Raw genomic sequence first — 13521 nt, 5'->3', positions numbered from 1 at the left:
TCAAAATTTCTTTAACCGATTTTTTTTTCATTTTAGTTGTTAATCGAACCGATTTTTTTTAAATAATTAACCTAATTGAACAAAATTCGTTTAATCAACCGGTTAACCGAATTAATCAAAATTTAAATAGTATATATTATATATTTAATATTTTCAGTTAATTAGGTCGATTTAATTATGTTAAGATCGAACTTTAAACACTCCTAAAGCTATTAATATATAAAAAAATATATTAAAAATTTAAAATTTTTGGTCAATTAATCGATTTCGAACCGAATTAACTGATAATCAAACTTTGAAAAATCATTAACGATTAACTGATCGAATTTAAAATTAATCGACTAATCAACCAAAAAAAATTAGTTTAATCGTTTTAATCGATTAATCGAAATTTTGAACACAATCTTAAATCAAAAAATAAATTAAAAAACGTAATACAAATAATGGGTTTTAGATGTCAAATGGTGGAAGCCTTTCTTTTTTAAGAGGTACTTTGTATTAAAGATAATCAAAATACACCACCTCAATGAATTCATTAAAAAAACCCTAACCCTAAATTAAAGAAAAAGAGTGTACCTTTGAAGTGGTAAGCAACGTAAACACATAAACTTTCACAACAATGAGACCATACTCCCACCCTGCCTCAATCCCCGTTTCAACACAAAATGGAACAAAACAAAACAAACCGACATAAGGAATAAAAATCTGACTAATAACCAACCACACACTGCAAAACCAGTGAAATAAAAGTAAACAACAACGCGAGAAATCAACAGCATCCTGCTCTAGTGGAAGCCTTTTTAGTGGGGGGAAAGGCTGATGGGGGATATAACACCCAAATTTCCACCATCCACGCAGGAAATTATAACTTTTTTGAGAAAGTCATTGAAGATTAAAAGAAATCTTCATGTTCTTTTGATTTTGTACAATGGAAATTGCTGCCCAGGGAAAAGGACATTACAATCAAAGTGAAAAGAATCTATTAAAGAGCTTGTTTGATGCTGACATTAACTGATCGATGTTTATGTTGTTTGAAACTGTTGGCCTGTTATATTCTCCTTCACGATGATTGTTCTTTCTTTTACCACTGCATTAAACATAATTATATAATATATTGGATTATTTAAATAGGAGTATAGAGTAAGCTCCCAATAGTTAAGACACCATGGCTAAGAACAGGAAAGTGCAACATCTTTTTAATGCAGAAAGATGTTGGTTTGAACAAATGTCTGATTTGTAAGAACTGGGAATCAATTTGGAGAAACCCGAGGCCTAATCTATGATCATGGAATAGTGTACGTGATTTATATATTTTAATCTGGCCGACATTATTGGATAGATTTAATTTTAAATATTCAAAAATATTTTAAAAGAATGAATTTGATTCATGGGATGAATAAAAAGGGGACCTCCCTCCCTCGTTTTAGAAAACTAATCATGAAAGTGCCCTTTTCTACAATAACCAATGGTGGTCAAGGAACAAGACGACATCTTTCTTTTGAATTTTTCAACTCTCAACAATATCATTAGGACATTCTCTCTTCCTTCTCTCGACGAATCTAATTCACCCACTTGTACAGATAAAAAGGGGTTTAACCTACCAAGTAATCATACTTAAATACACTAGTCAAGGTTGACGACCCTATTGTCGTCCACCGGACCATATGAGAAAATGCATGGACGATTAAGCATTCCATCCGACACCTAAAACAATCCGACAAACCATGTGGCTCAGGTCGATGATCATTGTATCTGTAAAAGAGAAAAAAAGGTTTGTTATATTTGCTTTTTGGTATAATGAGTCACCCAGAGTTTGATAGATTTGTTTGCTGAGAGCAAATTTTATATGAAAATGGTAGACAAATTGATTAATTAAAGATAATGTAGTTGACAATGCCGGATTTTTATTTAATATTATATATATATATATATATATATATATATTCATCAACATAAGTGATGTAATAATAACCTTTCTGACTATAGTAACCAAGGTATGATTATAGATTTGTGCTATTCTGTTTACACTAGCATTCACCACGTGGCAGCACAGTGTGTCGGTGATGACAAAGATAATGACGATGCTCCGGTGAAACTCCAGATGTCTATTTCGCTGTTGAAATGATGTTGAGTTCCATTGTAAGGCCGGTTGTTGGTGGATATAGATGATGTTGATGATAATCCAACGGTTGGCAATTGAAGATCTTGATTATCAGTGGTACTGGTGTTGCAGTAGGTTGCCACTATTTGGTCATTGAAGCAGGCCAATTCTCTTGATGTCTCTGTTTGCCCGCCGTTGAGATGAGAAGCAACAATCCAGTCGACTGCAGCCCAGTTGGTGAGCGCCGAGTCATTCTGATGTACTACCGAGTTGAGATCACAGCCACTCACCTGGTTGAGGATTGAGCCTTCATTTCCGTCATCATGGGTTGGTAACAGTTTTGGCTGCTGATTGAGCTCGGGCTATCTAGGCTCGGGAGCTTCGTGAACGAGTCAGGGTAGTAGGCGCCATTGTTGTCGATGGCGATCTCCATGGGCTGCTGGAGGAATCTCGTGGCGGTGCCGTTGTTTGCTTCTCCGTCGTCCTTGCAAGTCCTTCCCATATATTCAAGTATATGATCCAATGCTCCTTCATTGCTAGTACTCGAGATGAACATATGGTTCCTGTTTTTCACCCAGGAGGAGCTGATAGGGTTTTCTTGGGTTTTGTGGATCTTTCTTCTTGAAGATACGACAAACCACCCATCCTCTTCTTGGTTCCCCTCCCCCTAGCATTGGAGATCTTAAACAAAAAAAAATCGTCCAAAAATAGCATGAAAAGATATATCTATATGCATACATGTATATATAATATGACGTAACATAGTTTACCAAGAGAGGAAGATTTGTGGTTTAGAGGCTTACGTACGTTGGTTTCAACCATGTTATCGTCTCTTATATGACCTTGTCACGGCCGGTCGCTTTCCAAAATCCAGCAGCCGTGCACGGTTCGTGCGAGTCCCGGTGGGTACTCTTGTCTTTGTGGCTAAAAAAGTACCAATCGTTCTGAGCGTGTTCCAATCTTGCACCTCTCTGTTATAGAAATTAAAGTCACAACTCACAAACAAGCATGTAGCAACATGGAACATAAATTAGAGTAATATATATATATACCTTGAATATCCCAAGGCTCGAGCTTGTTAAGATCAACATCACGAATGACATCCAAATCGATTTTCTCGAATGAACTTTCTTCCGGAGATAGTACTGCAAGAGCTCCTCTTCCGTCGGATGAAATCGGAACCCGGTGGGACTTGAGATAGCCCATTAACTGATATGCTCATGTTTTCCGGCATTTAAGAAAGATGACAAAAAGGAAACGATGGGAGAAGTGATTGATATGATGAAATCTGGTTTAGCAAGTGGAGTTTGCAGACAAGTCTACATATATGTATCTATATATACACGCGCGTGTGTGTGTGTTTGTTGTGGTATAAACGCTCCAAGAAAGAAAACAAAGAGGTTTTCTGTTTATGATGGGCACCGGTGGAGTTTAGGTTTACTATGCCTTGGGGAAGGACCAGGCTACCTAGATGGATGGAGAAACGACACAGTATTGGGTACAAAAAAATGGGGTCAGGTTGTGGGTAAACAAAAGGGAGGTAGGACCAAATGGACGTTGTGGCAACAAGAGTGCAGGGGCATGCCTCCATCAAAACTATGACCTTCGACCTTAAAATCTCCATAGAAAAGCACCTCTTAAACTACCTTCCTTTCACCTCTTTTCATTCACCACAACAACAAAGGTGTTATAAGAATTTTTTTTTTACTTTATTTTCTTGCATGACGAGTGATCCTGGTGGGCTCACGTCTGTCTGTAATACGAATTTATTTCTGTTAATTATACATTCTATTAAAGGTGTCATCTGATATTTTATTTATGTCTATCTCATATAAAATTTTTTTATTGATAATAGATGTGTCCATCCTAAAAAATAAATCTGCCGGTACGTAAGACATGTTTGTATTCTCCTATGATCGCCTATTCATTGGCTGATTGTTGTAAAAAAGTTATTACGGTGTGATTTTCTAATTCAATTAATGAGTACTTTTTTTTCTATTTGTTTACTTAAAAAAAAACAGTTACAAATATGTTATCTTTATTTTATAATTTAGTTTATAACCAATTCTTGAATTGAAGTATTTAATTACCATTGGAAATTTGACTTTTTTTAATCCACTTTTGCTTTGTTATCAGTAAATCTCTCAATGGCACGTAATTGGGGCGTTTAGTTATGAACTTTTAAAGGTCACCATTCGAATCATTTTAATTATGCTCTAAATTCCTTACCTCCAATCATTAGTTTGGTTGATAAAATGACGGTCCAACCACTTTACACTTTCGTTACTAACCATCTTATTTTTCGTACCTTGTAGATATCTTTCTCTCTCAATTCATCTATAATATTAAACATGTGTCAAAGGTATATCATTTGTTATATTATATTATATATATATATAATTTTTTTATAATATAAAATAAATAAATAAAATATCCATTTAAATATAACTTTAAATCATTTGACATTGAACGCTCACATTCCTGATATTTCTGGTACTCAAACTCATGACCTCAAAGAAGACAATAATTCTTTAGCACTGAGGCACTCAATTCGTACACTTATTATAATCTAATCAAATAAGATTTTAGGTCAGGATTTCTTTCGTTCATTTGCTTAACTAGGGTGATAATGTGGTGAGAACGATAAATTTTTCTTTATATCAACTCAAATATGATATATTTTTTTAAATTTAAATTAAATTAAATTAATGGCTTGAAATTTAATCTTACAATTTTCTATAAATCAAATTTCAACCCGATGAATTACAGTTGAAGGAAAGAATATGAATGATACACCATTATAAACTATTTTTATAATTTAAAATTAGAAATAAAGAAGTTACGATACAATTTTGAAATTTAAAGAGATCTACAAAGTATTTAAACCGAAAAAAATGTAGACCAGGGTTTAATTTGTCTAGTCAAGATCAAGAAGGACTAAAATACAATTATACCTAAGAATATGGGCTAGGGTCCAATCATCTAATTTCAAAATTAAAAGGACCTGAAAACAATTATATCCAAAAAAACAGAGGACCAAGACCAAAACTTATAATTTGTCTCTTCTTCAGCATTTAACGACAAATTCTATTAATCAACATGACAATTATTTAGATTATAATAACTAAATTAAATTATCAAAATGTTACAACGGTTTATATTTTTCTTATTAATCTGGGTAAGTATAAGGTAGTATTTGTTCAAAGATAAAGATCGATCATTTGACATTGAACACTCATTCCCCTAACATCCATGATGCTCAAACTCGAGAACTTAATCAATAACAATAATTTCTTTTCTAATGAGATCGCTTGATTCGTGTAATGAATATGTCATCTCAATCACCTTACTGCAGTCAAATCGAACCATACATCTAGAAATAACAACGATTCCTTTAACCATTGATGTAAGTTGGTTCGTGCCCCGACAAAACATTCACTTAATTAGGAAGAATCTAATTCTACCAAAGGTCCTTATGTTTTTTTCCCCTTCAATTTATTAAAATTTATCCCTCATTTTCGGTATAAAAATAGAATAACAATATTAAATTTACTTTAATTTTTTTATCAGGCAAGTATAAAAGGTAGGACTAAATTAATGGAATTAACTAAATTTTGTGGAAGTGGGCATGGAAATTAGTTAAGCAATCTTAATTTGATATGGTTAAGAGTTGGAAAGCAGGTATTGGTGAAAATGTCAGCATTACCTTTTATCAGTCGCACAGCCATTGATTTGAGAAGACAGGCTCCTAACTTCTATAAGATGTTGAAGACACTTGCAGATGTTTTTTCTTTGTAATTTGTTTCTCTCTTAGTTTTTGAGTAAATAAAGTATTTAGACCTAAACTATCGATTTTTGTCCTTTTTAGCACCTAAACTTTTAATTTTAAAAGCATACAAACATTTAGTTTTATTTCATTTTAGTATCCATATATTAAAAACTTAACTTGTTTAGTACCTAAACTATCAGATTTAGTCCGTTTTAGTACCTAACTTTCAAAATTTTCAAAACTTAACGTTGAATTTCCTCTGTTCTTTACGACACATTCTCGTTCATTTGACTGTTCTTTGTTGATCTTTTTTCAGGGTTGGATTTGACATCATAACGATGACCAAGGTGGCGCTTTGTTTGTTATCATGCTGATCTTCCATGCTTTGGATCCTCATATTGGATTTTGATACACTATTTGCGTTCTTGGATAATAGTGTTGCTCAATCCTGGTTTGAGATTTGTTGGTTGCCTTTTAATAGTTTCACCCTCTTTTATGATTCGCTTGCCGATGCAATTAGATATGTTCATATATACTTTTTATTCGAGTTTATTTGGTTTGGTCTTTTAACCTTTTCCTTGTATGATATTCGTGATTTTAAGTTGCTAGTTTTCTCGAGTTTAAAAAAAACTATGTTATGTGTTTAGTTTAAAATTATGAATATTTTCTATTTTTAATAAAATTATATGTTTTTGGGAGAATACTGGAAAAGAAAGGGATATTAAAGGATTGTGGTGGATATAAGAAGAGTATTTGTGAAACGAGCCCATGTTTATATGGAGTGATGGAGCGACTGTGGGTGTTGGTGAATGCAAGTAACGTTGTTGCCAAAGCCTGCCGTAATGGGCCAATTTTGTTTATTCCGCACCATTTTTTTATGGGTAAAATTGAACGAATAGGGTATACGGTGAAAAAAAAAATTTAACTTAAAATGAATTAGTGATCTACTATAAATATTACAATACAGAGTAAATTCGTCACACTCATGTGATGAGTTTGCCCAAATAATATTTTTTATTTAAATTCGTCACACTCATGTAATATATTTTTTATTAACTTGCTTCAAAATCCAAATTAATTTATTTCCTTTCGAATAAATAATACTAGAGGAAGAAGCAAAAACCGAGGACACTATAGTAGCAACAAAGCACTGGCAAACTCCATGTGCAAGGCTCTGATCCCCTACTGCCGTTTTTTCTTTGTTTCTTTTGAGATAGTACGACCGTCCACATTTTTTCACTTTTTATTTTATGGTAAATTATGTATTTAATATCTAAATTATTATTTTTAATATATTTTAATAATTAATTTAAAAAAAAATTAAATTATATTTAACGTTTAGTTTTTATTTTAATACTCTCACACAAAAAAAATTAATATGTTCAATACTTAAAATATCAGTTTTGACCCGTTTCAATAACTAAACTTTTAATTTTTAAAAAATTTAAAATTAAATTTTTAACTAAACGCTAAAATGAAATAAAACCCAATGTTTTAATGACGGTACACTAAATGAAAAATTAAATTTTAAGTATAATTTTAAAAAATTAAAAATATAAATATTAAAATAAATCAAAACTAATAATTTATATATTAAATACGTAATTTGTCCTTATTTTTAATTTTTAAAAATGCTTTTAACAGTATCCGATGTCTCTCAGCTCGGCTGCTTGCCTCCAAGCCAGCATTCAGACAGTTCTAAGTTCTAACTCGTCAACTTTCCCATGTCGCGAATTTCCATGCAATTTGTTTTCCCCAAAAAGGTTACAATGTTTTAGTAGTTTCCCACTTAATTCTTTCAAAATATCATTTTGATTATTTTTATAAATTCAACACAATCTTATTTGGATTTTTTTTCATTATATTTATTACTGTTTATCATTTGAATTTTATTTAATTAATTTTTTTTATTAAACTAAGATACTTACAAAATAATATATATTTTAAATATTATCAACTATTTTACAGTGAATGTTCAATCACCATGCTACAACGGTGCCGAACTCGTGATATCTAAGAACAATAACGATTCTTTAATCACTGAAGTAAGATGGTTCGTGCTTTTCTTTAATTAGATTTAAAACGATTATAATATATCCCATTTGATGAAAAATTAAATTAGAAAAAAAAATATGTGTCATCCAAATATATATATATTATAGATTTTGATAATTTCCGGTCAACTATAGTAAAATTATTCTTATATGTTTGAGGTTTTTATGTTTATGTTTTTTTTTAAATAAATCTATATATTTTATTTTATTTCTTAATTATAATCCTTCACTTACCGATATCCATAATAAATTTTATAAATTTATATAAATCATATTATGATAGATTAATCTCATCTTAAATATTGCTATTTTTAGTCATGCATGTGCATTACTAATGTTAGCTATTTAATTGATCTCGGTGAATTTTTTTAAAGTTTTAACTTAATGTATGAACGTTTAGTGTTATATTATTTAAATTTATCTTTAAATATATATTATTTTATATTTATCTAAATTAATCAAAACACTAATAATCAACTTATTAAAGTATAGAATATTAATCAGTTCATTGCATCTGTTAATCTATCAATTAAAAGTCAAATATAAGCTCTTTCCAAATCTGACTAATACTAAAAATATATTATTTAAATTATGGGGACGACTTAAATCTGACATATAAAAAGATATTTTAAATTGGAGAAATGATTTTAAAAAATTAAAAAATGTGTATCTCAAAAAATTATTTAGAGTTTGTAATAATCAAAATAAGTCGTCGTGTGCTGGAAAAAAAAATAAAATATTTTGAAATTTATCAAAATTCTTTAAACAGTCCCTAATTTTACTCTCTTTCGAATTGATTAGCGAAAAACAGAATGATTTTAACAGGGGACCGATGTTGTGAAAATGGGAATGCACGTCAGAGGATAATGTTTAGACCAAAGTTGGTATGGGTTTTGAATTTGATTAATGAACAATGGACCAAAACCTCATAATTTTGGGTAAACTACGTATTTAATAACTAAACTATTAATTTTGGTATGTTCTAGTACCCATATTTTTATTTTCTTTCAAAATTATTTATAAAGTTTAGTTTGTTTTATTTTAGTACACTCGTTCAAAATTTAACATTAAATTTTGAAAAAAATTGAACGTTTAGTTACTAAAACGGACCAAAATTGATTGTTTGTGTATTAAACACGTACAATTTTAATGGCATGGAACTAAAATGAAGGTATGACTTTGAAAAAAATTAAAAGTTCAAGTATTAAAACGGACCAAAATTGATAGTTTAGATATTAAATGTGTAGTTTATACTATATTTTTTTAAGATGGGGTTAATTGTCAAATCACATAGCAAATATAAAAATTTACACAGCACGAATCAAATTATCCCAGTCATTAAAGAAATAATTATTATTCTTACAGATACTGAATTTAAAAATTTACAATTACAGCAGGGGTGATTGAACGCTCATTATCAAATGATCGAGAATATTTAGAACATATAATATTTTGTAAACACCTTAGTTTAATTAAAAAAAAATTGGGCCTATAGGGTATCACCCATCACTGATAACTATTTATACACAAATCTGGGGTGGTTTGCAATAAAATTTAGGACTAAATTCAAATATCAAAATAAATGGAGTATTAAAAGGGAAAAGTGGGAGTTGGGTCCGCCGAAGGTGGTAAAGTGTTATTGTTTAGGAAAAGAGAGAGAATTTAGAAGGTGGTGCCAGAGGGTTTTGGTCCACCAAACATTAACCGCAATACATGTACTTTTTTGTTGGGTTGAGGGAAATAGCTGCTGCAGGCTGCAGAGGAATGGAGTTGAAGACAAAGGCAAGACAATTACAATTAAAGAAAGAAAGAGAGAGAGTCGATGGTTTTTTGTATGGATTGAATGAGTATGTTTTTACCTCCCACAAATGCCCAGATATAGTATCAAGAAAAGATTTCCAGGACCAAATTTCAAGGTTGAATACAGCGAAGCAGATGTTTAATTTAATAATATTAACCTAATGTATATACGTATGTTTTTTCCTTTGTCGAATACAAGAGTGATGATATAATTTTTTTTCATTGGACAACCTTGCCAACTGCTGTCATGCGTGCCCACTAGCCAGCTTTCTTGAGAATCTGAGGAGCCTCGGTACAGAGGAACAAGAAACTCAACAAAAACAATCGAAAACAGAGGTTTTGATGGGTTTTGATTGTTTGATCATCCAAACAATTTGTTTTTTTTTTGTTTTAACCCTCTTATTTGGCTTCTGGGTGGTTGGTTTTTGTTTTAGGCTCCCTTCAAGGTCCATTCCCTGTTTATTTTGGGGGACTATGCGATTTTTTTCTTTGTTCTATGTCTCAACAAAGGCAATTCCGATGGTGGGCGGTAACAATCCAGGGCAGTACAATGACACAAGTTTACAAAAATCTTGTTGGTGGATTGGCATGGGAAACTCGAGGGACACCATGAGGCGTTATTTGAACAATTTGGAGAGATTCATGAGGCTGTGTTATATCAGATAAGAATACCGGAGATCCAAGGGTTATGGCTTTGTAAGCTCATGGATCCCTTCATGAAGAAGAACAAATGCCTTTTTTTTATTTCCATATCCATGTTTTCTCATTAAAAAAAGCACAAATTTTGGTGTGTCTGTGTTTCCAGGTTACATTCAAGGATCCAGATGCAGCTACGAGAGCATGCCAAAACCCTTCACCTATCATTGATGGAAGGAGGGCAAACTGCAATCTTGCTTCATTGGGTGCTCAAAAGACTCGTCCACCAACTCAGCATGGTTGTTTTGTTTGATGATGATACTCATATGTTGAAAATTTCAAAACCCCATTTTTATTCATCATGAAGATGTGTTCTTCTTTATATTGGGAAAAAATCATCTTTTTTGTATTTCAAGATGGAGATAAGGAGTTGGCCAATATGAAGACTAAGAAACAATCAAATGCAGGGGTTGGACAGTTTAGATCAGCACCTGGTTATCATGGTTCTTCATCTACTTATATTCAACACCTACTGGCCAATACTTTGTTCCTTACTCAACTTATGGGTGAGTTCATTGTTTCTGGAAAATGAAATCCATTGCCTCCTTTTAACCTGTATTTGGTTCTTTGTTGTCTAATTGATTCAGTTTCATCATGAATGTTCACTTTCAGATACACTGGATATTCACAGGATAGCGTTTATCCTTTGGTTAGTGTGTAAAAAATTACATAAAGAGATGTTTAATCAGGTTCTTAGCATTGCTTTAGCTGAATTTGATGGTGTTTTTGCAGAACTATTATAATGTCTATGGAGGCCAACAAGTTTCACCCTACTACACGAGGATGCTTCATAATGTTTATCCGTTTATCCCCAGACGGTACCATATCCTTCTTTGCCTCAACAGGTTAGCTCGATCGGAGTCGAATCACTTCCATCTTCAATGCCTATAGCAGCAACTACAGCGGCAACGACCGCAGGTATAGCAGCTTCGTAATGTTTTTCTACTACCTTCAAACTCATTCATACTGCGACAAGCGTTAGTCATAGACAAAATGTAAAGCAGGTATTGCAGCAACAAGCGTGACAACGACAACGGTGGCAACAACGAAAATCGAACCACCAACAACAGAACCCCTACCCCAAACGACAACTACTGAGGTAGGGAAAGGAGCCAGGTCCTTCACAAGTTCCCGAGACACCTATTGATACGAAACCACCGAGTTAATCCATGTGGAGAGAGACAGTCAAGGATGTTAAGGTCGAGCTAACCGTATCGCACGATAGGAATCGTGTCGTCACCATCATCATCGTTTTCAGTTCATCATACATGTAGTTTGGTAGCATTAGGATTAGGAGTAGATACCATCATCATCATCATCATCATATTCGTTCATGTATTTTGCACAAAGGTGGAAACTAAATATTGGTCGTTGGATTCCACCCTTAAAACACACTAATTACTAGATGACTTTCCCGGTTGCAGAGAGCATCCGATGACAGCGTTGTTCATATTGTACCAAAAGCGGCTCAGAAGATTGGTTTTGTATCTTCGAACCCCAAATTCCATTGATTGGCCAATCAAAAGAAAACAGGGTAAGCTCGGATAGTTCACCCCCATTAACTTTTACTATATATTTATTGGTTTTGTTTATTTAAAAGATGGGATTATTGAGATAATAGCATGCTGCTGATTTCTCCAGTCTTTGTAGCATCTTTCACTTCCGTGAGTTTTTTTTTTTAGTTTAATCGATCAAATCAATCGAATCAGAGGAGTCATAGCTTGGCAGAGGGTAACGCACTTATAAAATTCGAATTTTCTTTTACTAATTATTTATTTCACTTATGATGTTACCTAAAATTTTTGTATCTATTTTGAAATTTGAGTTTTTATATTAATTATTTATTTTACGGATGATGTCTATCGTAGAGTTTTATTTATTCAATCCTTTTAAAATTTACGTTGTTAATATATATATATACCTTAAAAAATATTTTTGGATCCGCTCGGTAAGTCAAGCTTGTTTTTCCATGATCAGTCACTTTTCTTTTTCCCTCTGCTTGTTTCATAGTAGAGCAAAGCACGCCACTTATCATTTCGTGCCTTAGAGTTTTGAAATCTGTTCATTACATTTTGATCAAAAGCGGAAAATGGTTGTTCTATAGAAATAAATGAAAAAAAAGGGGTAAATTATGCGTCCTGTAACTAAACTTTGATTCATCTTAGTATTTAAACTTTTAATTTTTTTAAAAAAATACATAATTTCTGTATTTTTATGGGAAAATTATATCATTCTATTGTTCAACTATCTTCTCACTTCTATTCTGATACTAAAGTTTAAAAATTTCAATTTAACTATTCGACTTTCAAGTTGCTCCTATTTTAATCATTCTAATTTTTTTTATTAATAATTTTTGTGATATGACATTTTTTATTATTACTTCATTCATATATAATTTAAAATAAAAAATAAATTTGAGAGTTCGAGTGATTAAATTATGATTAATTTAAAAGTTAAGTTATTAAATTAATAAAATTTAAACTTTAGTGACTAAGATAGTAGTGATAAGATAATTGAGTGATGAATGATGCAATTTATCCAAAAAATGTGTCAGTGCAAATCGCGAGGTACTAAAACGAAATAAAAACTAAACGTTAAGTACCAAAACAAACCAAAACTGATAATTTAAGTACTAAATGCGTAACTTACCCAGAAAAAAATGAATCCAATTAGCGTATAGTATAACAGAATAAATATTAAAATAAAGATTAAATTTGATTAAAATGCATGAACTCAAGATGATTAAATTATGCAATTAATGATTAATATATAGACTCATAGTAAGGTTTTTTTATAATACATAGTAAAGTTTGATTTAATAGATTTAACTGTTATTATTTTAATTGAAATTAAAATTTTAAAATTTAATAAACCATATTGTATTATGTTATATTATATTATATAGTGGCCCAGGCAGCAACATGTTGCATGGCAGCAGAAGGTGTCACATTTTCAGTTTGTCTGCGATCCACTTTCTTATTGTTTCACGTAGTTTGGTAAGATTTTGATATGCTAAGAATCTAAGCAACATTTTTATTTGTATAGTTTATCTACGCACTAACATATTGCATTCGTTCAATTCACCCATTTTTTATTTCTAA

The 13521-nt window shown here is 31.6% G+C and overlaps 2 pseudogenes; one reads left to right on the top strand and one right to left on the bottom strand.

The window, feature by feature from the left end:
• Positions 1-1743: 1743 nt before the first annotated feature.
• On the bottom strand, positions 1744-3386 carry LOC120207118 (annotated as a pseudogene).
• A 6618-nt stretch (positions 3387-10004) lies between these two features.
• On the top strand, positions 10005-11988 carry LOC120207161 (annotated as a pseudogene).
• The last annotated feature ends 1533 nt before the right edge of the window (positions 11989-13521 follow it).

Source organism: Hibiscus syriacus, unplaced genomic scaffold (genome assembly GCF_006381635.1).
Source record: "Hibiscus syriacus cultivar Baekdansim isolate YM2019G1 unplaced genomic scaffold, ASM638163v2 tig00014370_pilon, whole genome shotgun sequence".
Taxonomy (NCBI): domain Eukaryota; kingdom Viridiplantae; phylum Streptophyta; class Magnoliopsida; order Malvales; family Malvaceae; genus Hibiscus; species Hibiscus syriacus.
Note: the sequence above shows the minus strand (reverse complement) of the source record. Positions and strands in the feature narration are given on the sequence as shown.